Source organism: Pinus tabuliformis, chromosome 7, assembly GCF_031772625.1.
Source record: "Pinus tabuliformis cultivar Carrire ecotype Pingquan chromosome 7, CPIR1, whole genome shotgun sequence".
NCBI classification, from domain to species: domain Eukaryota; kingdom Viridiplantae; phylum Streptophyta; class Pinopsida; order Pinales; family Pinaceae; genus Pinus; species Pinus tabuliformis.
In genome coordinates, this window is record NC_142293.1 from 214,741,885 (window position 1) to 214,768,643 (window position 26,759).

Here is a 26,759-nt window from a genome sequence, read left to right on the forward strand (position 1 = left end):
ACAATGACTTTCCCCAATACTAGCATGCATCCCTGTAACTGTTAACTTCCAAACTTGGACTGAATTGATTTGTTCTGACATTAAGAAGAGGAGCTCCAGGCACAAACTATAATTCATGTTGTATTCCCTGCTTATGAGTAAGATGTTTTATTTCTTTAAATAGAACTAGAAAAGTTTCTACCTCTTTGATCAAACTATCTTTAAGCTGAGACTCATAACTTGAACAAACATCATGTTGATCCTTATGTTGTTCCTTTACACACATGATTACAAATCTTTTATTTGAACTTATTAATTGCTTCATCTGATTAGCAACAAAATTCAAGTGATTTTTACTTTGATGTGCCCTAACAATAAATTCAACCCCATCTTTCTTAAGGTGATATTTATGCTCTCTTCTGTAAAATACTACATCACGATCATAAAGGTAAGGACTTCCTAAGACAACTCCACATATGTTTACTGGAACCATATATAATTCCACTTCATCAATGTAATTAGCTATAATGGAAAATCTTAATCGACACTGTTTTGTGACTTTTATCTGAGTTGATTTATTTAGCCATCCTAATGGGTAAGGTCTTGGATGATTCCATGTCTCCAAACCCAAATTCTTAACTAAATATTCAGATATTAAATTGGCTTGTGATCCACTGTCAAACATTGTATCTATCTTTGTGTGCTTAGAAGTTATCCTTATGTTAAATAATTCAACTCTTTTATCCTCATTTGAAGGATTTATGTTTGATGAAGATGCAATAATATTCGAACTTGAACCAGTGTCAGAAGTTTTACCTGTCGAAACTATGGCAGTTATCCTCCTTTCATCACCTGAATCGGAACCTAGATCTTGCTGGACTGCTGCAATTTCCTTCTTTTCATCCTTCTCCTTAAGGAACTTTTTGGGCTTAAGTTCTGGATGAAGTTTCCAACACTTAGATTCATCATGACCAATTCTCTGGCAATGGGAACAAGTAGGTCTTTCCTTCTGAGCTATCACTGATTTCTTTCTCTTTGAATTGTTCTTCCCTTTACTGTCATTGGAATCCTTGATTTCCAACTCTTTAGATGATTGTGGTGAAAACTTGAATGGTCTGCCACCTGATTCAATATGTATGGCTTGAACACACACTTCATCAAAATCATCAGGATTAAACATCAATAATGTATGCTGCAAATATGAATGTAAATTGCCGATGTATTTTAATAAAGTTTCACGTGTATCCAATGAAATACCAAGCGCCAATGCTTTCTTTCTGAACTCCTGAGTAAACTCTTGAACACTCCACCCTTTACCTTACCTCAGATGCTGCTAATCAATAACAACTTGTTGCATGTATCCTAAAGGATAGAATTGTTTCCTAAGAGCTTTTAAAAACTTAGACCATGAAGATATGACTTTACCTTTTCGATTTACATCTATCTGAGTTTTACTTTCCCACTAGATTAAAGTTGTTCCCCCCATTCTAAGAGTAGCTAACTAAATTTTCATTTTATCATCAGAAATTATCTGAATACGACAATACATTTCTAACTGCTTAATCCAATTATCTAGCTTTTGAGGATTCATTTCGTCATCATAAATAGGTAATTCAAATTTTACATCAAGTTTCAAAAGAGATGTTTTCTTAAGTTTCTTTTCTGTTTTAGATTCTGCACCGGAAGAATAAGAAGAAGATGATGATGGAGACGATGGAGGTGAAGGTGGTTTATCAGCCTTGCCTTTACCTTTTTCCTTCTTCGATGTCTTTGAAGAAGAAGCTGCATCTCTCGCCTTCTTGTCTTCATAGATTTCTCCCAACATTTGCTGCATAATCAAGAATGCTTGCTGAAACTGTTCATCGCTCATCTTAGTTTCAAGATTTTCACCTGCATCAGATCCTATCATGGTCGACTTATGAACGACTCTTCACTTTCCAATCTCTGGATCAATCTGCTCAAGGATTCCTTCTCCACGTTGTGACTTAGACCTGGTTAACATTCAATGGAAAATTATACAAACGCAACCTGCTCTGATACCAAATTATATGATCTGAAATGATCATATGTTAAAACTGAAGTAGAATTGATTATGCCAATAGTGAAATGAATGTTAACTTAAAGTGTTGAAACCATGAGAACTGCTTGAGAAGAAGACTTTACGACAGATGAGAAAACATAAATAAGATGCAAAACAATAGTGAAAACAGAAAATACACAGCAATACGAGGTAGCAAAATTGATTACGGAGTTCGTCCCTGATGGACTACGTCTCCGAGTCCACTTTCAAGATGGGTGACTGCTTTATTAGGATTGAAACCGAGGAGGTCGATTACACATAAATTTGACCAAGCTGAATGTGCACACAAGTACTTCTAGTCATTATCATAAGAAAGCTCTCTAAACCATCTTTCCAATGCCTATCACGGTTCCCAATTCTAACTCTGGATTCTCCTATTATACTAAAAACAAAAACAGCCTCTAACCTCTAGAATCTACACATGAAACTTCAAAACCGCTCTCTCCCCTCTTCAATGAGTAAAACTGCCTTTTGTAACCCTACAAGTGCACTCTAACCTCCTTAGGCTGAGTTCGGGATGAATGAGCTACATTTTGGGTTTGTTTTCCCGCGGTCTTGTCAATTTTTGACACCTTAGGATACTTTGCATGGTGGTTGAATTAGTTTTAATGCTAAAGCACAACAAAAACCCAAAAATATACCATATATTAAACATATGTGCTGGCATTTTACTAACGACACAGATTTGGTTGACTACCCGCATGTGAACAAGAGGTTCAGTTGCAATCTTGTCACAAGCTACCACCTTGAAAGTTAACCCCGACAGTTGCAGTAACAATGTTGCTCACATGGCATATTCATCGCCTGACAGTTATGGTTATCTGCCCGCCATGGTTGTAACCTCCATCATTTACGCACTGTTCACATATCATAGTCCCCACATGGTTTAGGCCTACTGTTTGAAAACCAGATGGTTTATTCTTACGACTGATCACATGTCATAGTCTCTGCTACGGTCTCTAATGTGGTCTTCTCCAAGTTTAGGGATTGTGTATATGATTTGAAATGTTTATTAATGTATTACATTAGCCAGAGAGGGTTCTAACATAGGTTTATGTATTAATACATGGTTTTTGTTACATAGTTTTATAATGTAACATGCCCGATAGGTTTAGGACTTAGGGTAATGCATTTTTAATACATGTATTAGGTTTTAATATATTTAATGTATGGATTTAGGTGTTAGGACTTAGGTTTGATGTATTAGGTTATGGTTTAGACTTTAGGATTGATGCTTTCCTCCATAGCTTTTAGGGCTAGGGTTTAGTCATAAGTTTTAGCCTTTACATCAAAAACCATTAACAACCATTTGTCACAAAGTGACATTCAAACCCACACACATATCTTCGACACAAAGCTACATTTACGACGACATCACATGAAGACAAATACGTCGACAACCAAATCCTGCTAGGTGGATGACAATCACATATCGACGACCAAATCCTAGTGGAACTGATGACAATCACATGTCAACAACTAGGTATCAAACCATATCCTTCGCATACCATGAAAACCATAGACATCACCTGAACAACCTGAACCATAAACAACACTTTTGAAGCTGAAGACACCAGACTGAATGTTGACGATGAAATTGAACTTATGTAACTAATATGACGAGATCCTCCTGGATCAGTCATGCATAAAGATCCCATAGAAGATAATCCTTATAGCCAAAAGAACTTAATCTTTGATAGAAATAAAAATGATCTCTTTCTAAATGAATTAAAAACTAATTTGCTTCATTTATATAGTATAGACAACATATAAGACCTCTATCATAATTTTACTACAACCCTATCATATTCTATTAACAAGTTCTCAATTGAAGTTTCAAGTAATAAAAGAAATAGCAAAACCAATCCATGGTATGACAAAGATTGTAAAAGTGTGAGAAGATCAATTAAGGAAGTTGTTGATGAATCTCTTAAAATTGGCAAGATAAAAATATACAAAACCCTGACTAAAAGGAAAAAAAAAGGCATTATATTTGTAAAAGACAAGAGAATCTCTTACACCTCTCTAAGGTAGCCCCTAAGAAATTCTGGATGCATATTCTAACTGGGAAAGCCAAATATAATAATAAATTTGCTTTGCACGATTGGAATTCCTATCTTAAAAAGCTTTATGAATCTCCAAATTTCATGGATAACTTTGAAACCTCGCCCACAACGAAAGAAGTTTTCTCATTAGAAGACATTGATTTTAGGGTTAAACACCTGGAAAATGGGAAAGCTAAGGACATTGAAGTTTACCAGGTGGAAATTTTAAAAATTGGAGGTCTTGTCCTCATCCCCCACATCCGCAAGTTTTTCAATCAAGAGGTCAAGCAAGGGTTCCCTAGACCATGGACTCAGAGCCTCATTATCCCTATTTTTAAAAGTGGGTATGTAAATAACCCCTCTAATTATCAGACAGTTATGATCAGTCCTCTCTTAGCCAAGTTATATGGTATTATTTTGGAAAAGAAGGTGAGCATATGGCTTGAAAGTGAAGGTAAGTGGACTAAAGGCCAAGTGGGTTTTAGAAGGCAACACTCAACAACGGACCACCTCGTTATGCTTAGAATCATTGTGGAGGAATGTCGCAATGATAAATCCAATCTCTTTTGTTCTTTGTGGACTTTAGAAAGGCTTTCGGTACAGTTCCTAGAAACAACCTATGGAATAGATTAGAAGATCTAAAGGTTCCTCTCAAGTTGAGAGCTATTGCTATAAGGTTATACAAGAATGTAATTGCCAAGTTAAAGAGAAATGAGGGGTGGTCAAAAGATATTAAGTGTAATATCGGAGTTAAACAAGGTTTTCCCCTCTCCCCTACCCTATTTGGCATTTACAGCGACAAGCTAGAAGGTTGTTTAGAGGAAACAGGCTATGCTAGAACGATCTTAGCTGGGATAGTCATCATCCTTCTTCTCTATGTTGACGATATTGTTCTTCTAGCAAGGTGCCCATCTGATCTTGATAAGCAACTTAGACTTCTTAAGGATTTCTTCTTTACCATGGGTATGACTGTTAACACTAATAAAACAAAAGTTATGATTTTTCAAATCCAAGAAGGACAGTTACGCTAATATTATGTATGACAATAGTAACTTGGAGGAAGTGTCTTCTTACAAGTACCTAGGAATTAAAATTCATCACAATCTCAACTGGAACTATAGCATTGAGAAAAGGATAAATTGGGGGTGGAAAACTTATTTTGGTCTTGAAAATAATTTTAAAATGACAAACCTCGTAATGTGGGATAGAAAGAAGTTCCTCTTTGAAACTTTAGTCACTCATGTTATCTTATATGGATGTGAGGTTTGGGGTTGTAGAATCTCTAGAGAATCCTAGAGAAATATTGAGCAAATCCAGAAGCATTTTATAACATATAACCTCAAAATTAAAAGCAATACACCCTATCCTATTCTCCTTATAGAAGTGGGTCTTTTCCCTATCGAGAGCCTAGCTATGACTAGGCTTCTACGTACAAGCACAAAATCAATAACATAGGCGACCATAGACTTCCTAAGTTAGCTTTAAATTCCAGCAAAAACCACGTAAGGCTCAAACGAGGTTGGTATAAAGACACTAGGGCCTGGTTAAACCATTGGGAGATTGACAAGAATGTTGCATTGCACAACATTAATAACATTAAAAATATTTTTACTTCTAAGTTCAAAGAAAAAATGTGGTGTGAAAAAGATTTAGCAGCTAAAAGAAAATTAAGATATTATAAGGAGGTCATCAACCCCATATTAGAAGATCAAAAGTATCTCTATGTTTTAACTAGCTCAAAGAAGAAAAATAATATAGCCAAGATTAGAACTAACTCTCATGAACTCCATAGTGAAACGGATCATTGGGCAGTTCCTAAAACACCATGGATGGAAAGGATCTTCCATCTCTATGAGAATATGAACATCGAGGATGAAAATCACTCTATCTTAGAGTGCCCCACATACAACCACATTAGATCTCAGTTTCATAATCTTTGTTGCAATATTGACCTTCCTAGCCTTTTACGATGTCAAAATTATAGTGAGCTCGGGAGGCTTCTCTCCAAGCTTTTTGAGCATAGGAATAAAATATTAAATCAAACTAAATAATTTGTTTCTTTAGGTCTAATAGACCAAAGTTTGGTCTTAGTGGACATTAACCATCATCATCATCATCATCATCATTTAATTTTTAGTTTTAATTTTTATTATTATTTTTTTTTTGTTATTTTTTTAGTTTTTATTTTAATTATTCTATTTTTATTTTATTTTATTTTTTTAACTTCAAAAAAAATGTTTTTGATTTTTTTTGTTAATTTTTTATTTTTATTTTCTTAAATTATGTGTATTTTTTATTTTTATTTTTTTATAAGTTAATTTTGATTTTTTTTTTTACATTTTATAATTATTTCTGTCTTTCTTATATATTTTTTTATATTTGATTTTTTTGGTCATGTTTTTTATTTTTTATTTTATGTTTTGTTACTTGTTATTATTTTTTAAAACTTTTTTGTTTTTATTTTTTTCAATATTTGAATTTTTGTTTTATTTTGTATTATTTTTTGTGTTTATATATATATATATATAGCTTACAAGTTAATTTTGTTTTTTTACTCTTTTATTGTTTTTTTTTTTCTTTTATTTTTTATATATTGTTTTATATTTGATTTTTTTGTCATGTTTATTTATTTTTATTTTTATGTTTTATTATCAACATGAAAATCACCAACATTTAAAAAAAAATATCTACATTTAACACATTAGAAAATTTAAAGTGTAAAAAATAAGCCCTCTAAACAAAAAGGGTTGATGTTGCATCAACACTTTTCAAAATCAAGATGAAAATCACTAACAAAAAAAAATGTTCATACTTGATACATAAAAAAATTTAAAGTGTCAAAAGTAAGCCCTCTAAAAAAAAATGTGTTGATGTATCAACACTTTTCAAAATCAACATGAAAATCACTAACATTTAAAAAAAATATTCATACTTGATACATAATAAAATTTAAAGTGCCAAAAATATGCTCCAAAAAAAATGTGTATTCTGAATCACCACTTTTCAAAATCGAGTGATTTTTTGCTACCTCAAAAAAACAAGTACTAAGTAATTTTCTCGTTTGATCGATAACTATGTTTTATGTGCATCAATGTAAAATCTATGTGCCAATTCAAGTCAAGTTTATATGTCAAGTCAATATTTCAATTCTATGTGTCACTGTTGAATATAAAAATCAAGTCTATTCTTCAAGTCACTATTAAGTCTAAGTTACTTATTATTAGACCACAGTCACATCATATGAAGCAAACAATGTTATATATATCATTGATCACAAATGTTGTTATTATCACTGTCCAAGAGTGCTTTCACAAACCCAATTAGTCATGTCACTAAGATCACTTGTATGTATAGTACTACCTATACATAAAATTTCTTTATCTTTACAGCTTGTATAGTAGATGTGTTGTTCTCCTTATTAGTCTAGAAAGCTCTTAGTCATGAAGTGAATCTCTACTACTGAATGTTGTATAGTAGTATAGTCTTCTATGTTTTTGGACTCTTACAAACTCAGCCTGATGTATGTAACTCTTAAACACGTCAATGGTGTCTGCAAGTATAATAATCACAACATACCTCACAACAAAATTCAAAGTCAATGATTGGCTTAGTGCATTTGATCCTTGAAGTTGTTCACTGATAACATGAGAATATTGCCACTGTTTTATGGTGAGAATCAACGTCATATATTGACAAGGGAACCTATTTCCATACTATAAAGTAGATGCCAAAATTCTACAGAATTTTCAATCAATATTTGAACCTTATTACCAAGTTCTGAACTAAATGAGTGAGGGTTGAATTGGAGGTCTTCCCAAGGTTAACGCGTCCCTAATCCCAAAAGAAAAACAAGTTAACTTTGAACCAGATCTAGAGTGACCTTTACATAACCAAAGCGAATCCCAAAATACAACCAGACCTAAATCTTTAATAGGACCAAGGTCATTTTTAAAAGATAAGTAATTGTTTTGGAATGACCGATTTACAAGAGATAGACAAAATATACCTTCTTGTTTTGTGTTTTTGTGTCATAGATGAGGGCCAAAGTAATTGTTCTTTATGATTTGTAGTATAGGACAAGTTAAGATAAAGACTTTGTTGGTCTTTGACAGAGCTTATGCTTCTAACTATAGGTGTAGGGATCTTGAGGCTGTAAAGGAGAGAACAATTCCAGTTTTTAAAAAAATGATACAAAAACTTCAGACTATAAAGCCCAAATGAAGGTTGAAACTCATCGGATCTCGAGGCACAAATATATCTCAGAATTATTGCCCTAGATAGGGACAAAAAGAATAACCTTCTATGTAACTGCTCAAAAAGACCGTGAACATACTTATACATAGTTAGAGCCTCTCATTGTCTTCTAAAAATAAGCTTAAACCAAGAAGCAAATTCACCTACAAGTATTGTTCCCAATGCATCCCCAAACAAAAACAAAGAATTCCCCCCAAAAAAACCTCTCCATATCTTTAGCTATTTCCACGGATCCGAAGTTTTGATTTTAGAGCTTAGTCATTAAAAGATAGTCATTGTACTCACATATCTTTTGAGGATAAACTGGGAGTTATTTTTATAGACTTGGAAGGGCTTTTATGAGACATCTAATTCCTAGATTTAAGGGCAACAAATATCATAAGTTAGGGAGTATACGATTTATTCTTTTGATATTATTAAAGTGTAACGTTATTAAAAATATATATATGTTATACTTTAGAAAATCTTTTTATACTTTAAATAATATTACCCTATTATTTTTAATAATGTTTCCTTTTAACCAATTTATACTTTAATAATTAATCTACTTAATTTTAATTTTAATTATATTTCTTCATTTGATTTTCCTTTGACTTTTGACCATGGTGTTGGGGTTTTTTCCCAAGGGTGGGGTTAGTCAACTTCAAGTGAGAATATAACTCAAATTGGGAGGCCTCATAGGGCATGCCACATACAACTAGAAACATCTAGATGAGAAGAATCCATTAGGAATGATTTCCAAGGTAAACTTATTGATTTTCCACTTCAAAAACCTTCGAAAAATTTTGGGTATGTCCATTGACTAGAGAACCCAAACCTAGAAATTAGGATTTCTAGCCATCCAACAGTGGAGCTTCCAACTTGATGTAATCCAAACAAATATAAGAAGCGCTCATTAACTGTTTGACATCAACTATTGGTGTTTTAGTCAAATTCAAACCCCAGGGTTGACATCAATGACAACACCATCCAACAATCTCCCCTTTGTCATTGATGGCAACACATGTACTCCTTCTATGAGTACAACTCCTCCTTACTTATGCTTCAATATTCTTCTCATTATTTTTCTCCCCCTTTGACATCAATGGCAAAGGGTGACTCCCACTGACAATTTGCCTACTTCTTGTGGACCTATAATCTTCTTATATTCCCCCTAACGAAATTCCTTCCATTGTCTTCCTGCAAGATACATGTCAGTGTTCAAAATGTTTTCCTCAAAGCTTGTTGCAACAACCTGCCTCCCCCTGTCGTGCTATGCTTCATACGAATTTCCATCACTAACTCTACCTGTCAATATGGATCAACTTTGTTTGTCAAAATTGTTATTCCACTAAAAATGCCCATGACACTTCTTCATATCTTCCAACTGTCAACCTGTCAATGATCGAACTTCAAACATGCAACTGCTAGTGCTTAGACTCCCCCTCTTCAATATTTAGGGAGTCATCATGTTGGATTCTTCAAAATAATGTATCACCCAGCTCTTTGGCTAGATCATCCTAAACCTTGTCATCATCCAATGTACCTGTTGATTCCTCAGGATCACTTTCCTTTACAAATCTTGAAAGTAATACTCCAAATACTTTCTTATTTGCTTGGTCTTCTTGCATTTGTTGTCTTATTATGTACCTAATATTAGGGTTGTCATTCATGGAAGATTCCATCTTGTACCTACAATCTCAAGCTATGTGCCCATAGTTATGGCATTTGTAACATTCAATGTTTGGCCTGAGTGATGGAGCATATGACACATACTTTCTACTATCAAAGTCATCATGAAACCTGTGTCGTGATGTTGCAAACCTGCTTCTAGGGTTTTGATTCCATTGATAATGTCCTTGATAATTGTACCTATCATAAGATTTACAATTCCTAGCCATATGTCCAAAGTTAGTACATGAAAAAAAATAACCATTAAACAAATTAGCATACCTGGATGGATTATCTCGTCTAGATGATCTTCTTGATGATCCTTGTCCTTCATTTTGATTTGGCCTTTGGTTGTTGATGAGCTCATCCAATTCTCTAGAGTTTCTTGCAAAGTTCTGTTGGATATTTTCTTTTTGTGCTTTTGTCTGTAGGTAGACTATCTTTGCTTCTAAATCTTCCCTTTGTTGTTTTCTTCAAGTTCTCTTTTGAGAAACTCTTCAATTTTTCTGGATTCTTCTAATTGTACTTTAAGGCTGATAATGACTTCATTTAATTCTTCATTCTTCTTATTGATGCTTCTGGCATGATCTTTTGCTATCTTCAATTCAGCTTCAAGGGATTTGACATTTTCCTTTTCAACCTTAAGATCCTTTATAACTCTGACTATCTCATTTTGAAATTGAATTTCATCCATTTCTTCTTCTTCTTCTTCAGGTGCTTTCTTCCTGTTGTCCTTAGCCATGAATAATACTCTTCCCATGTTTTTTTCTTCATCATTGTTGCTTTCTTCATCAGATGAGAAGTTGTCTTCTTTAGAGAAAAAAACAATTCTTAAATCCTTTCCTTTTACCTTGCTTATTGAATCTTCTTTGACCCTTCTTCCCTTGCTAGGGTGCTTCATCTTCGTTACCCAAGTCCTTATAAGGACATCTAGCTACAAAGTGACCAATCTCACCACAATTGAAACAAACTAATGGAAGTTTACCTTTGAACTTACCTATTCCTCTTTTCATCTTTCTTGTAAAGTTTGCAATTTCTTCATCTGAAAATTCCTCTTCCTCGCAGCAACTAGAGCTAGGTCTTGATTCTTGTTTACCTTTTCCGGTCTTCTTGGGTGTGGTGAATGTTGCTTCTCGATTGCATGGATTCTATTCCTCTCCAATGCTCATTCCATAAGTTGTAATAATATTATGTATCTCATCCATTCTAAGGTTGTTCAAATCATATCTATCTTCTAAGGCAGAAAATTTACAATTAAATATTATTGGAAAAGATATTAGGACCTTTCGTACAATGGTCTTTTTTTCATCTGCTTCTCCCAGTCCTTCCAAGGAATTTGTTACTTCATCCACTCGTAGAAATAAAGTTGCAATGTTCTTGACTTCTTTCATCTTCAATTGATTAATTTGAGCTCTAATAATTTGAAGTTTTGCTTCTTTTACCTTTGAGTCTCCTTCATATATGTTTTGAATCTTGCCCCAAAGTTCCTTATTTGTTTTTATATTCCAATACCTTAACATAGACAGATTGAACCTAATTTCCAACAATCTCCCCCCCTAGTGCGAGCCGAGTGAGTTTCAAAATCTAGATTTTTCACTTTGATACCACTTACTGGAATCACGATTGTCATTACACCAAAACCCATGTGCATTAGTCTCCACTACAATTGCCAGAGTTAGGATCCATGAGAGGAGGTTAGTCGATGTTGCAAAACACACTGGGAGCATTGAACCCAATGTCCAACAAAATTTTGTGTAGTTTGGATCCGTAAAATCTTTGATGGACTATTTGTTGAATTCAACTATGATATTCTTTAATGATCAAAGTAGTTTGAAGATTGTCAAAGAACCTAGTTTTCCATCGAAGGTTGAAGCGCATTATGATTCGAGATGTGATGCAAATGGGAGCCAAGAAGCTACAATATATCTCCACGGATGAACAAGCAATAATGTAAGTGAAGTATGAGTACTTCTAAGACAAGCTTGGGCTTGTGGATTACTCCTCCGAGGTTAACAAGGAGTGAGGTTGGACACCTAGTTCTCCATGTGTCATGTACTGTGACAAGGACTAACAATCATAAATCAAGTACATTAACATAGATAGGGAGAATGGTGGATTGGATAAGCATCTTGAGCAGACATTCTTGTGCCATATATTGTGGCTAGGACTAACATCCATAAGTCAAGTACATGGACACAATTAAAGAATGGTCTGGTCATTGACATTTCCTTTTGGCAAGTAGAAAATGGTCCTTTGCAGGACATACTTTAGTGAACCTAGGTGGAGTATGTGCCTCAAAGAGGCAGTGTGGTGTCCTATTAAATGCCTCCCAACATTGTGCTCTAATCTAGTGGAGAGATAGAGCTTACTTGTCAAGGCCTTGGTAATTTGACAATGTTGGTTATGATGATATTATCATCCATGATGCCTATCAATATAGATCCTTTCTTATAGAAGTCTTCAACTTAAGAAGATCTCGATGAGTCATTATGAAAACATCCCTAGTTAAGAGGGATTGTTGAAGTTGTAACTAGGTTCGGTCTTCATAAATGTATTTTATCATTGATATATTTATTATATTTTGTCAAGCATGTTCTTCATGTTGTTGATAAATGTAACTAGTTTCAGTCTTCATAATTGTTGTACTCATTTCAATATGTATCCTATGTAACAAATAAGAAAACCAAATAAAAAATATTATTATTAAAGAATGGGTTTCATGCTCATTATTGATGGTCTTTTAGGAAAAAGTGCTTGATGAGCCTCATCATTGGGTAATTATATGGGCCTTATTTTTGTTGACCTAGATTGTCATTGATGTTAATATGGAAATATTATAGATGAGTAAACAATGATGTGAGGCCAAGGAGAAGTAGAGCAGATCCATGAAGAAATAGGAGAAAGAAGCCATGACGAGAAACCAAAGGAAAGCCAAGACAATCAAGCCATTGGAGAGAATATCGGAAGTCATAGGGGCTATCAGAGCAAAGCTATCAAAGCAGAGAAGAGGTATTGGAATGGTATCGGAAGCCACAGGAAAGCCAAGTAAGTGTAAGAGAGGGAGATTAAGGACGAGCCATATCGGGAGTATCGCATGTAATATATGCCAAAGAAGTTAACAGAGAAGCCAAAAGAGCGGAGGAGTATATAATATCGACAGAAATCAAGAAGACAAATGAAGAGTGAATACACATGTTTGTATTCCAAAAGGCGGGTTTGTAATAGTGGCAGTCGTTTTCAGGCGGACGCTAGGTGGTAAGTGGTATTTAGAGGAGAGTGCCCAATTCCATTAACCGAGTGACACATAGCATGAGGGTGGAGAGAGAAAACCACTTCATCAGGTGGGTATTCTCCGTGCTATTTGTCCACCTAAAATCTCTTATAATATTTGGATCTAGCGCGAGTTAATCTATGGTGGAGAATGAGCCTGATAAAGGTAAGCATCGATAAACGTGCCAAGGCTATGGAAAAGTGCAAAATGCAAGTTCCCGTGTGTTTGTGTATATTCCCATTATACGAGGGTTATAATAGAATTAGAGGGGATAAAGGGTTATGGGTTAAGTCTGCTTTAACCAAAGTTAAGAATGGAGGAGTGTATATATATATATATATATCTAGATATATATATATATATATATATATATATATATATATATAGAGAGAGAGAGAGAGAGAGAGAGAAAAGAGAGAGAGAGAGAGAGAGAGAGAGAGAGAGAGAGAGATGTGATACAATACACGGGCCCAAGGATTCCATTGTAATACACTTTAAAGTTACATCGCATCCGCCATATCGCAAGCCTCTTTAAAGCCTTGCCACATTAAAATGTCGATTGCGATACATATGCGGACCCGCTGCAACGTTATAACATGCCCTATTGTAATATCGTGTCTGTCGCAATATCGCAAGCCTTGTTAAAGTTTTTGCCACATTGAAATCCACTGATTGCAATATAATTGCAGACCCGACTACACCATTATAGCATGGCTTAATCAAATGTTGCATCCGCAGTAATCGCAATGTACAAAGGAATGTCAATCCAGGGATTGCGATAAGGGTATGGACCCGACGGACTTATTAATAACTGTTTAATACCATATCGCATCCGCTCCATCGACAATTGGGAATCGGCTATGTTATGTGCGAACCTCCGAAAGCGGTGATTGCGATAAAAGGATGACGTGGCATGTGGGACCTCTATATGGCTATAGTCTCTCTTATATGGTTTCCGTGAACAATTAATGTATATTGTATAAATATTAAAAAGGGCCTCTTTGATAGTTTTTAATATGTAACACTATTGTAATTCAACCTCTCTTCCACATTAACGTGTCCTGTGTGTATTGATGGATTTGAAGAGATAGAGGAAGCTAAAGAGTGAGCGCAGAGGAAGCTGAAATATCAAGTGAGCATTGAGGAAGCCAAAGAGCCAGTGGAGAAAGGAAGCCAAAGGTCAGGGGTATCAGGAATATAAAACAGAGAAAAAGGAAAGTTTAGGGTTACTAGCAAACTGTAAGAAAATAAAGGAAGCCAAAGCTTTGGCAGAAATGGAAGGAACAGGAGGACAGAAGTAAGTCATAGGCCCAGCAAGGTTGCGAACAGAGAATTACAACCAAATAGATCTAGACAGTTTACAGCAAAGGGTTGGAGCCCTTGAGGTTGGTGCCACAGAATTGAAAGGATTGGTGTCCTACGAGTTGGTGCTCCTAAATTCAAAGCTGGTGCCTTGACAAGACAAAGTTGGTGCTCTAGAGGTTGGAGCCTCATAAAGAGTCCAAGTTGGTGCTTGGAAACTGATTGAAATATATATGTGTGTGTGTGTGTGTATTGTACTTGATTTATTGCAAAGATCACATTAATAAAAGCATCTATTCCTGTTATCTATTTCTGTGTTCCAGATATAAATGTTTTTAACTGATAAAATTAATAATTGAAAAAGAAATATTGATTCACCCCCCCCCCCCTCAATATTTCCAACAATTGGTATTAGAGTAGGCTTCTTCATATCAACCTAATAGCTTGAAGAAGGATTCTTAGTCATGATGAGAAATCAAGAAGTGTCAAGAAGACCTCCTTTATTCGATGGCACAAATTTTGGTTTCTAGAAAAGAGAATGTCCTACTACTTAATGTCCCTTGGAATTGAAGTTTAGCATTCATTCTTAAATGAGTACATAGCTCCTTCCACTCTTCCAACAGATCAAGACGAGAGGAAAGTCTACGTTGCAAATGCAAAAGCCTTAAACTCCATCACTAGTGGAATCACTGATTCTGAATTTACAAAAGTCATGAATTGTAACTCTACCAAAGAAGTATGGGATAAGCTAATTAGCTTATACGACGGGGACTCCAAAGTTAAGAAGCCAAAGCTTCAAACTCATAGAAGGAAATTTGAAAGTCTTAAAATGGATGATGAAGAAGATATTGCATCATACTTTATCTGAGTAGCTGAAGTGGTCAACTCTCTTAAAGGATTGGACGAAAACATTGAAGAAAGCACCATTGTTCAAAAGGTCTTAAGATCTCTCCCAGACAGATTTGACTCCAAAGTAAGTGCCATAGAAGAAATGAAGGATCTAGATACTCTCAAGATGGATGAACTCCATGGAATCCTCATTTTCTATAAGATGAGAAAAGGTTGCTCAAGTTCGAAATATGCAGCATTCAAGGCCTCAAAATCAAAAAAGGGGAAAGAAAGGAATGTCAGTAGTGATGACTCTGATGTTGAATCCGGAATGGCGTAATTTGTACGAAGACTAAAGAAAGCATCTAAGCTAAAAGGTAAATACCTCTTATTTGTTTCAAATGTGGAAAAATAGGTCATTATGCTGCAAAATGTCCTCATAAGCATGATAGTGATGATGAAGAAAATTCTAAAAGGATGGTATACAAAGAGAAAGGGTTCAATAAGAAGAATTTCCTCTCTAAGCAAGATTAGTCTAATGAAGATGAATTTAGAGTCATCAAAAAGAAATCAACTAACCAGTTCCCTCACTGCAAAGGAGGTAATGAAGAATCAGATGAAGAAAATGATCATGCTGGAAGCCAAGAAGTATCATTCATGGCATTCACAAATGATGATGACTCAGGGCTAGATGGAAATGTATATGAATTTTTAATAAGTGCCATTGAAGAAAATAAGAAATTACGAAATAAAATCATTTCTCTCAAGGTAGAAAACGAGGAAATAAAAAGAAGGGAAGATCTCTTGAAAAATAAGCTAAAAGAAAAAGAAGAACCTTGCAAAGAACGTGAAGCTGAAATAGTATCTCTGAGGAAGGAATTGGAGCAAGTTAAAAAGGGTTGGAAAAGATCTCAAATACTTGACACTATCCTAAATAATCAAAAACCTCAACATGAAAAATTTGGAATAGGTTTTAAAGGAGAATCATCAAGTGCTAAGAATAATGTGAAAATCTATGTCGACGTACCTTCCAACAACCCAAAAGAAGAAAGATTATTTCATCAAAGGCTCATCCTAGATCCAAAGAATGAAGAGAGAGTAACTCCAAGGAAGAATGTTGATTCGAATCATGGATGTTCCAACAAATACAAAACAGTATTTCATCAAAGGCCCATCTCAAATCCAAAGAATAAAGCGGGAGTAACTCCAAGGAAGAATTTTGATTCAAATCATGGCTATTACAACAGGTACAAAACTATCTTTTTTGGGCATTGTTTTCATTGTAAAAATTTTGGTCATCAAGCTAGACATTGCATGGCTCATAAGAATGACACATCAAAACTGAAGGATCAAATAAACAAATAATATGGCCCCAAAGGGAAAGGAAAAATCAAAACCTACAATTCTTTTGATCCCTTGGCCAAATTTGATCTGATTTGCTCATTATGTAATAATAATGGACACAATGAACAAAGTTTCCCACTCAAAAGAGGAAAAGCAAGAAGTGAAAATCCCAACATGGATAAATGTGGCCTAGCTCTATGTGCTCAAAATGATGAAAATCATTGGTTTTTGGATAGTGGGTGCTCCGACACATGACAGGGGACAAAAGGAAGTTTGTCTCATTGAACAAAAAGGAAGGAAATGTATCATTTGGAAGTGGATCTTCCAAAATTACTGGAAAAGGAACTGTTACTCTTATTAATGGAAAAGGAAAAGCTCAAAATGCTTTGCTAGTAAACGGGCTCAAACACAACCTCCTGAGTGTTAGCCAAATCTATGATCAAGGACATAATGTTGTCTTTAGCACCAAAGACTATGAAATAAGGAACTCTTCCTCAGGGGAACTTGTGGCGAAAAGGGTTAGAACACCAGACAACATCTACATTTTGAACAAGATTCAAGAAGACAAATGCTACTTAAGTCAAACAGATGAAAGTTGGTTGTGGCACAAGCGACTTGGACATACAAGATTCGATAACTTGATCAATATCAGCAAGATTAAAACAGTACGAGACATTCCAAAGTTATTTAAACCAAATCAAGGAATATGTGGCCCATGTCAACATGGAAAGCAAACCAAAACCAGCCACAAGACCAAGGAGTTTTCTACATCAAAGCCTTTGGAGATCATCCATGCTGATCTATGTGGACCAACTAGAACTTCGGCACTCCAAGGAGAAAGGTAATTTGCTTTATTTGTTGATGACTATACTAGAATGACGTGGATATATTTTCTAAAATATAAATCCGAAGCATTTGAGTGTTTTAAGAATCTTAAAGCTCTTGTATAAAATGAAAAGGATTCAAATATTAAGTGCCTCATAATAGATAGAGGGGGAGAATTCACATCAAAAGAATTTAATGAATTCTGTAAAATACATGGAATTAAAAGAGAACTCTCTGCTACCAGAAAACCCAAGCAAAATGGGGTAGTTGAAAGAAGAAATCGAACAGTTCAAGAAATGGCTAGAACAATGTTAATAGCAGCTGACTTACAGCCAAAATTCTGGAGAGAAGCAGTCAGGACAGCTGTCTATACCTTGAATCGAACTCAATTAATACCAAATAATGAAAAGACTCCTTATGAGTTATGGGAAGGAAGACCTTCTTCAGTAAAATATTTTAAGATTTTTGGAAGCAAGTGCTTCATAAAAATCAATGATGGCTCACTAGGAAAGTTCAACTCTCGGGTTGATAAAGGGATATTCCTTGGATATTCTACACGGAGCAAAGCCCACAAGTGCTACAATAACCGACTACGGAAAATAGGGTAAAGCATTGATGTGAAGATTGATGAAGACCTTCTAGAGAAAGAAATTGAAGAACATGAAGTTGATCCTCTCATTGAAGAAGAAGAACCTAAAGAAGAAGGAAAAAATCAAGAAATACCCAAGGAAAAGGAACCATCTCAAACTCCTTCAAAGATGAAACTTTTCCAAAAATATCACCTGAAAGAGCAGATTATTGGCAATATAGGTGAAGGGATGCAAACCCAAAGAAGGATGACAAATACACCAAAGAAAAATGATATTTCTCTTCTATCCATGATAGAACCAGAAACATTTACTCAAGAAAGTAAGGATCCTTATTGGGTAAAAGCCATGGAAGAAGAAATGTCTCAAATTGAGAAGAATTAGACATGGGAGATGGTACCTCATCCAAAGGACAAAAACATAATAGGAACCAAGTGGGTGTTTAAGAACAAAATGAATGAAGATGGACAAATCATCAGAAACAAGGCAAGGCTTATTTGTAAAGGCTATTCACAAATTGAAGGAATTGAATTTGAAGAAACATTTGCACCAGTAGCTTGTGTGGAAGCTATCAGGATGTTCTTGGCATTTCCTTGCTCAAAAGGATTCAAAATCTATCAAATGGACGTAAAATCAGCATTTCTGAATGGGGAAATCAAGGAAGAAGTCTACATGGAGCAACCAGAAGGGTTTAATCTAATAGAAGGAAAATACTTTGTAAGTTGAAAAAAGAATTATATGGGTTGAAACAAGCTCCTAGAGTTTGGTACACAAGATTGGATCACTATCTACAATGACAAGGCTTCAAGAAGGGGGTGGCTAGAAGTAATCTCTACATAAAGACAGATGAGGATAAGTTACTAGTCACACTTGTTTATGTTGATGATCTGATTTTTGCTAGTAATAATAATGAGATGAGCCATGAGTTTTCTCAAAATATGTCAAAAGAGTTCGAGATGTCAATGATAGGAGAGTTATCTCACTTCCTTGGACTACAAGTATCTCAAACCACGGCAGGCATGTTTATATCTCAAGCCAAATATCTTACAGACCTGATTAAAAGATATGGAATGGAAGATTGTGCACCCATGAGCACACCTATGACCACAAGTTGCAAATTGAGCAAAAATGATGACTCCCCTCCGGTAGATGCAACTCATTATAGGTCAATAATTGGAGCCCTTTTGTACTTAACTGCTATGAGACCTAACATTATGCAAGCAGTAGGAATGGTGGAAAGATTTCAATCAGCTCTTAAACAATCCCATTTGTTGGCTTTGAATAGAATTATCAGATACCTTAAAGGAACTCCTGATTTCGGTCTCTAGTACCCTAAGAGCTCAACTCTTACTTTGACTGCATACACCGATGTTGATTGGGCTGGAAGTGTCGATGATCGGAAAAGTACTAGAGGAAATGCATTCTTCCTAGGAAACTATTTAGTATCTTGGCTCAGCAAAAAACAGACATCCATATCACTATCTACAGCTAAAATCGAGTATATAGCTGTCGCAGATTGTTGTATTCAAATACTATGGATGAAGGAAGCTCTAAAAGATGTCAACATAGGTACAAATCAACCAACTACCATCTATTATGATAACACAAGTGTGATCAGCCTCAGCAAAAATCTAGTGATGCACTCAAAGACAAAACATATACCAATAAAGTATAATTTTCTTCGTGAACAAGTAGTTGAACAAAACATCATCTTGGAATATATCAATACTAAGGAGCAGATAGCTGATATTTTCACAAAACCTCTTCCTCGAGAAGCATTTGAACATCTTCGTCAAAAGATGGGTGTTATCTCTTTAGGATCATTTAAGTTTATTCATAAATATGTTGTAGGACAGGGAGAGCAGTTCGATAGGGGGAGTCCCTAAGCACTCCTTTTCCATTGATGTCAAAGAGGGAGAGAAGAAGAATATTGCCATCAATAACAAAGGGGGAGATTGCTAACCTAGATTGTCATTGATGTCAATATGGAAATATTCTGGATGAGTAAACAATGATGTGAGGCCAAGGAGAAGTAGAGCAGCTCCATGAAGAAACAAGAGCAAGAATCCATGATGAGAAAACAGAGGAAATCCAAGATAGTCAAGCCATTGGAGAGAATATTGGAAGTCATAGGAGCTATCAAAGCAGAGAAGAGGTATTGGAGCGGTATCAGAAGCCACAAGAAAGCCAAGTAAGTGTAAGAGCGGGAGATTGAGGAGGAGCCATATCGGGAGTATCACGTGTAATATATGCCAAAGAAGTTAACAAAGGAGCCAAAAGAGCGGAGGAGTATATAATATTGGCAGAAATCAAGAAGATGGATGAAAAGTGAATGGTTATATTCCAAAAGGTGGATTTGTAATAGTGGCAGTGGTTTTCAGGCGGATGTTAGGCGGTAAGTGGTATTTAGAGGAGAGCACCCAATTCCATTAACCAAGCGACATATAGCACAAGGGTGGAGAGAGAAAATCGCTTTATTGGGCAGGTATTCTTCGTGCTATTTGTCCACCCAAAATATCTGATAGCCGTTGTATCTAGCACGAGTTAATATATGGTGGAGAGTGAGCCTGATAAAGGTAAGCATCGATAAACACGCCAAGGCTATGGAAAAGTGGAAAATGCAAGTTCTCGTGTGTTTTTGTATATTCCCATTATACAAGGGTTATAATAGAATTAAAGGGGATAAAGGGTTATGGGTTAAGTCCGCATTAACCAAAGTTAAGAATGGAGGAGTATATATATATATATATATATATATATATATATATATATATATATATATATATATATCTTATATAGATGTGATACAATACATGGGCCCAAGGATTCCATTGTAATACACTTTAAAGTTACATCACATCCTAGTGAGCACCATTATTGCAGCAATAATGTTGCAACTCTTGGGCTGCCTACTTTACTCTTATCAACCCGGTAGTTCATAACAAACTTGGAAGCCTCGGTGTTGTATGCACAAGTACTAGTTCTTACTGCAGGTTTCCACTTGGTCAGCCGATGCAAGATCACTAGGAGCTCAAGCCAACTTCTATGGATTCCAGAAGAATCTCTACATGTGATGAAATGAGAGAAATATTACTCTACATATGCTACTCTAACTACAGAAAGGAGAAAGACTGAAATGTAAAGCAAACCTAGTAAACCCTAATTAACCAACTAATCTTACTTTTGTAGAAAGCACTATGAAAACCATGAAAGGAATGCCATTACCTACTCAAGGAAGTAAACAACATCTAACTAAGCTATTTCTGGAAGTAAATAAGAAAAAAACATCTTTTTGGATTTTATTTTTATTTTTATGTGAATTTGACATGCAGGTAATTTATTGTGTGTGAATGTGGCAGAGAATAAGTGGTGTTGGAGGGTGGCTTTGGGACATGAGAGGATGTAGGATGGTGTGGATGGGTCCTAGGACATCTCAAGTGGCCTTCTGGAGACTTTTCCCACACTCGGCCTTCAAAATAAAGCCTACAGGAAAATCTACAGGAGGACACAGGAAATCTACAGGAGGAAAACAGGGCCACTACAGGAGGCCTATAGGAGGAGGCCGAGAGCAGTTTTCAATGTTTTGAAGGTGTGAGAGTGGGTGGAAAAGGTGGATGAAGGTTGGAATGAGGTGTTAGGGAGCCTAAGGTCTACCATGAATCACCGGGAGAGGGCAAAATGATTGGGTTTTCTCAAGGAGAGAGGAAGAAGTTCTATGGAAAATGCAAGAAACTAAGGCAGAATTGAGGTGAGGTTTGGGTGACCTGTAGGGCATGGATCAGATGGAGGATTTTATGGCTGATAAGCTAGCCTACTACAATAATAGATCTGCTATAAAGGAACCGAGAGTCAACCAATAAGATCAAGCAAGCAATGAAATGAGGGCATCTAGAAAAACAGAGTTTTGCATCAAAATAGTCTAAACTATGATCTATGAAAGGAAATGCTGAGAAATTCTGCAAGAAAGGAAATCATGAAAGAAGACTATTGAAAATAAAGAAGTTAGCATGATGAAGAAGATCTGAAGCAAAGCAGAACTGGACTATTAACCTACTAAAAAGCTGCAAACACTAGAAGTCTTATGAATGAGGAAAATCTGTGTTTTTGGGGCAGCAATAGGGTCTTTGCCTCAAATCACGGTCCGAAAGGGAGGAAGAGAGGCCAAGGCACTATTGCTAGCATTTTGAATCTTCTCTTTATCACTGCTTAACCTGCTACAGAAAGCACAAATGGAAGCAAACTACTAAATCATCAAAAACAACATATTCTTAATCATAAAAGAAATACATCTAACAGCAACCTAATCTACAAAGTGAAATAAAACATAAAAATGCAAGTAAAGAGGAGCTTGGATACTTGGATTGGGCCCTAACCTAAAAGCTTCAGCCCTCTGAGGTAACTCAGTGCTAGCTCAAAAAGGATTCCATCTTTATTATCAAAACAATAACAAGATTACATGAAACTGTCACAAAATAATAAGCTCGAAGTTGGAGCAGAGTTTACATAAGCAAAAATCCAACAAAAATCCGACCCTAGTGAGGCCCTAGGCCTCTCTACTTATACAAATGAAGCTACCAATAGCTTCCTTAAAATCAGGGAGGCTTGGCTCCCAAAACTTGAGATAATCATCAGTCATCCTCCACTTGCTCGGTTGCCTTCTAGTGCATGATTCGGTTGCTTGTACTCTGAGCTGAATGAAGGGGAATTCAAAGTGAGGAGTAATAAATGAGGGGGATTCCCTCCTATAAGTCCTCTCCTTTGTCCACTTCGAGTTATTGCTGCCATTTTTCCATTGGATCCTTGACTTTGACCTCGAAATTCATCAATAATTTGCATTAAACACATGTTAGACCACATGGCATCATAACTAACTCACTCTATAAGCATAAATATAATCAAAAAATCATACAATAAGCTAAGAGAATGGTTGATTTGACTAGGTTAGGAGGTAAAATGATCCCATATAATTACCCTTTTCTGAGGCTCATCATCAGCCCCCTACTGAAGGTGTTTCTCATCCTCTGAGCAACTTAGTCCATCTCCTCATCTTTTATGGCCCTGGTGGCCTCCCTAGCATCCCAGGCTTCTGATGTGGTCTGCTCTTCCTTGTCATAGAATTCTGCCTTACTGTCTATCTCTTCCAACTGCTCCTCCTCTTCTTCTTCTCTTCTGCCTTCCAACATGCCTAACAGCAGTGGGGGACTCAGTTTGAGTCCAATCCAGTTGACATTTAGCCTCTACATGGAGCGCTTGTACATTGGCACTCTTATTAATGCCTCCTTTAGCCTCATGGGGGAATGATATTCCCTGATCTACGGACTGTATGGTAAGGTGTTCCATCTCCTCATGCATGCATGCACACAGTCATCCCCAAGTAGCCTTTGCATATACTCAAAGTGTGCAATGGCTTGTGCCTAATCGTTTAGATATCTAGGGGCAATCTAAGGATCATTGGCAAGCAGGTTGTGTGTGTTGATGAGTGCCATGGGATCTAATGACTCAACTCTTATCATTAATGGCTCATTCTACTCTTTTATCATCAATATTTTTATTTCTACTTCCCTCAAGTCTTCATGGTTCATCCATGAGGCCATGGCCATTAGTTGTAGGTCCCCTAGCTTGGCATTGGGGTCCCACACATTCATGTCTGTGAGGGCCATGTTATGTAGGTATAATTCTTCCATCTTTGCCTTATCCTTTGATGTGCTTTGGTCACACAGATCCATAAACTACCTATAATCTTAGAAAGGCATTGTGCCTCTTTGTGCCAGACACTTTATCTGGAATTGTAACCGTTGGTCCTTGAGATATAGACCATAGGATTTTGCTGTTGTTTTGCATTGCAATGCCTCCATGGATAAGCTGGCCATGCATGCCAGCTGAGTCTCTTTCTCTTGCAGCTGCCTCCTTAACAATTCATTTTCAGTTTCAAGGTGGCTTCTTGTAATTGCTTCCCTATCTCTGAGAGCACTCAACTCTCTGCCCATTTCTCTGAGTTTGTTTTCCATATGGCAAATATCCTCAACTCCCTTGGATTTGGCTATTTGCATCCACCTATGTGTTCTTATTCTTTCTTTCTCTAATTCAAAGAATAGTGGAATTGCAAATTTTTGTGGGATTATCCTTCCTCCCTCAAGTAGATTGTAATAGGAGGCAAGACTAGGCTGGGGATCAGGTTCTTGTAGATCTATTGCTTCCTCATTTGCCTGTGGCTATCCTTCCATCCCTTTCTCAAGATTTTGGGTCTCTTGTAGTTTTGACAATGTCTCCTATAGAACTGTCTGAGCCTCCTATAGGACTGTTTTTGGGTCCTGTAGTTCTACCTTTTCTTTCCATGTGGAAGATCTAGGAGTCCCCCTTTCATATGTGATAGGTGTCTTGGAAGGGGATTCTTTCCCTTTGGCAGAGGGTGAATCTTCAATTGTAATTGGCATTTTTGAAGAGGGCTGAGGTTTGCCTGTTTTGATTCTTGTGCTCTTCCTAGCCCTGAAATACATGGAGGCCTGCCTTTTCCTCTTTTTCTTTGGCTTGATTGGTGTACTGAGGGCAGTGAGGGCAGCTACTGCCTCCCTTTCTAGAGTCTCAGGGGACCCTTCTCCTTTTTTTTTCCTTTTCTGCCTCTTTTCCTCCTTCTGTCTCTTTTTCTGTCTCTTTTTGTTATGTTTCTTCTTGCTCTATTTCCTCAGCCTTCTCCTCCTCTATTTCAGTTCCCTCCTCCTTCCTTCATTGTTCTTCTATGTCACTAGTGGCTTCACCTTCTCCCCCTTCTTTCTCTTCCTCCTCACTACCAATAGGACTGACATCATAAGTTAGGGCCTTTATGTCATCCTCAGCTATCATGTTTCGGAAGACTTCCCATGCTATAGGGAGTGTAAATGTATGGAGGGCTTCTTCCACTAGGATTTTGATTAACCCATGGTGAGCTAGCTGCTCTGAATTCCCTACTTGAACCTTAGTGCTGGAGTCAATGAGGGACTGCAGGAGGAAGTAGGGGATGTTGAGCTTCTGAGGTGCTAGAGTGTCCATGCCATACCTTAATTCATGGAGGATTCTAAAGTGATAACCATAGACAATGTTGTACCTCCCCTCACAAGAAATGTATTTGATTATTTGGTAGCTAACCTCATCCCAAGGATATGGTATGCTAGCCCTTCTAATGCCATTTTTATCCTCTATAGGGGTTTCATTGTTTTGGAAAAAGTTTTTCTTGGCAGCCTGGCCAATTGGTTTCTCATCCTTACTCCAAGGCAGCCCAAGAGGAAGGGTAGTGACCCTATTGATAAATTCAGGGGTTATCTCCATGGAAAGACCTCTAAAGGTGATAGTGGCATGAGTTCTTGTGTGGGGTACCAGAGAGAGAGCAAACTCTTGGGCAATTTCCTCATCAAACCCTCAGAATTTCTCAAAGAAATTCATCCAATTTTCCCTTGTGAAAATGTCCACCACTTGTGGATGTGCATGGAGCCTAGTGGAGTTAGTGGGATCCTTTCTCATAAACCCTCCTGTCATTTTGTTTATACTCTTTTGGGAAACCAAATGTGGAGATGGAGACAACAATTTTTGAGAAAAATAGAGAAATAGAGGAGACTGTGTTTTTTTTTAAATAAGCAGAATTTTTTTTATGTATTTTCTCCTCTCCTAAAGACTTTATTTCCTCCTCAATTTGAAACCACTTCTTGCATATATTGATATTCAATGGGGGCATGCATGGAACCTACCTCCTCAGACTGAAAATCATGCTAAAACTCGTGTTTTCTCCCTTCAAAACAACTCACTGCCCCTCCTGTAGAAGCCTGTTGTCCCTCCTGTAGAATTCCTATAGGTGCTCCTATAGAACCTATAGGTGCTCCTGTAGAAAACACCAAGAGCAGGAATATGGGAGAGATCGATGGAGGACGATGGTTATGAGGCTGTGGGGGCACAAGGAGACTGTTGTAGCTGAGTTACGAGGAGAGAATGAAGGAAAAGGTGGTGAGAATGCTTGAGGAGGAGTACTTATTACCCTTTATGGATATTTCTGGTGATGGGGGGTGAGCTGGCAAAGTATATGTTGGCCATATTTGGACTGTTGGTCCCCACCTACCTTGTCATCATGGCCCCTCCTCGTAATCATCCCTCATTATTGCATCAGAGTTCACACTTCCTCCACTACCTGTCCTTGACATCTTTCTTGAGTTGACTGTGCACACATGTGGGTGACATCTTGGATGAGTGGAGTCAACTAGATGAAGGTGGCCAAGTTAACTGGCCACCTTTCCCTCGTTCAACCTCAACCATCTCGTTGCTTTTGCATGACTTCTAATTACACAAATGCAAACAGAGGAGCGAGTTAGTTACTTACCTGTGATCCGAATGTATTTGTTGTGAGGTGCTATGGCTCTCTCTCTGTTGCATGCCTTTATTTATTTTGATGCATGTTGTCTGCTTGTTGATGTGTGGCTGTGTCTTGTGCAGGTTCTTCTCTAGATGGATCTAAGCTTTAGGTGTCTTCTTAACCTTCATGTTTGCACTCTCCAGCTATTGGTGTTGGGTTTTGATGGGATCAGCTGCTAGAGGAATTCCTACAGGAGCTCTTGTATCTGTTTCTCCCTTGA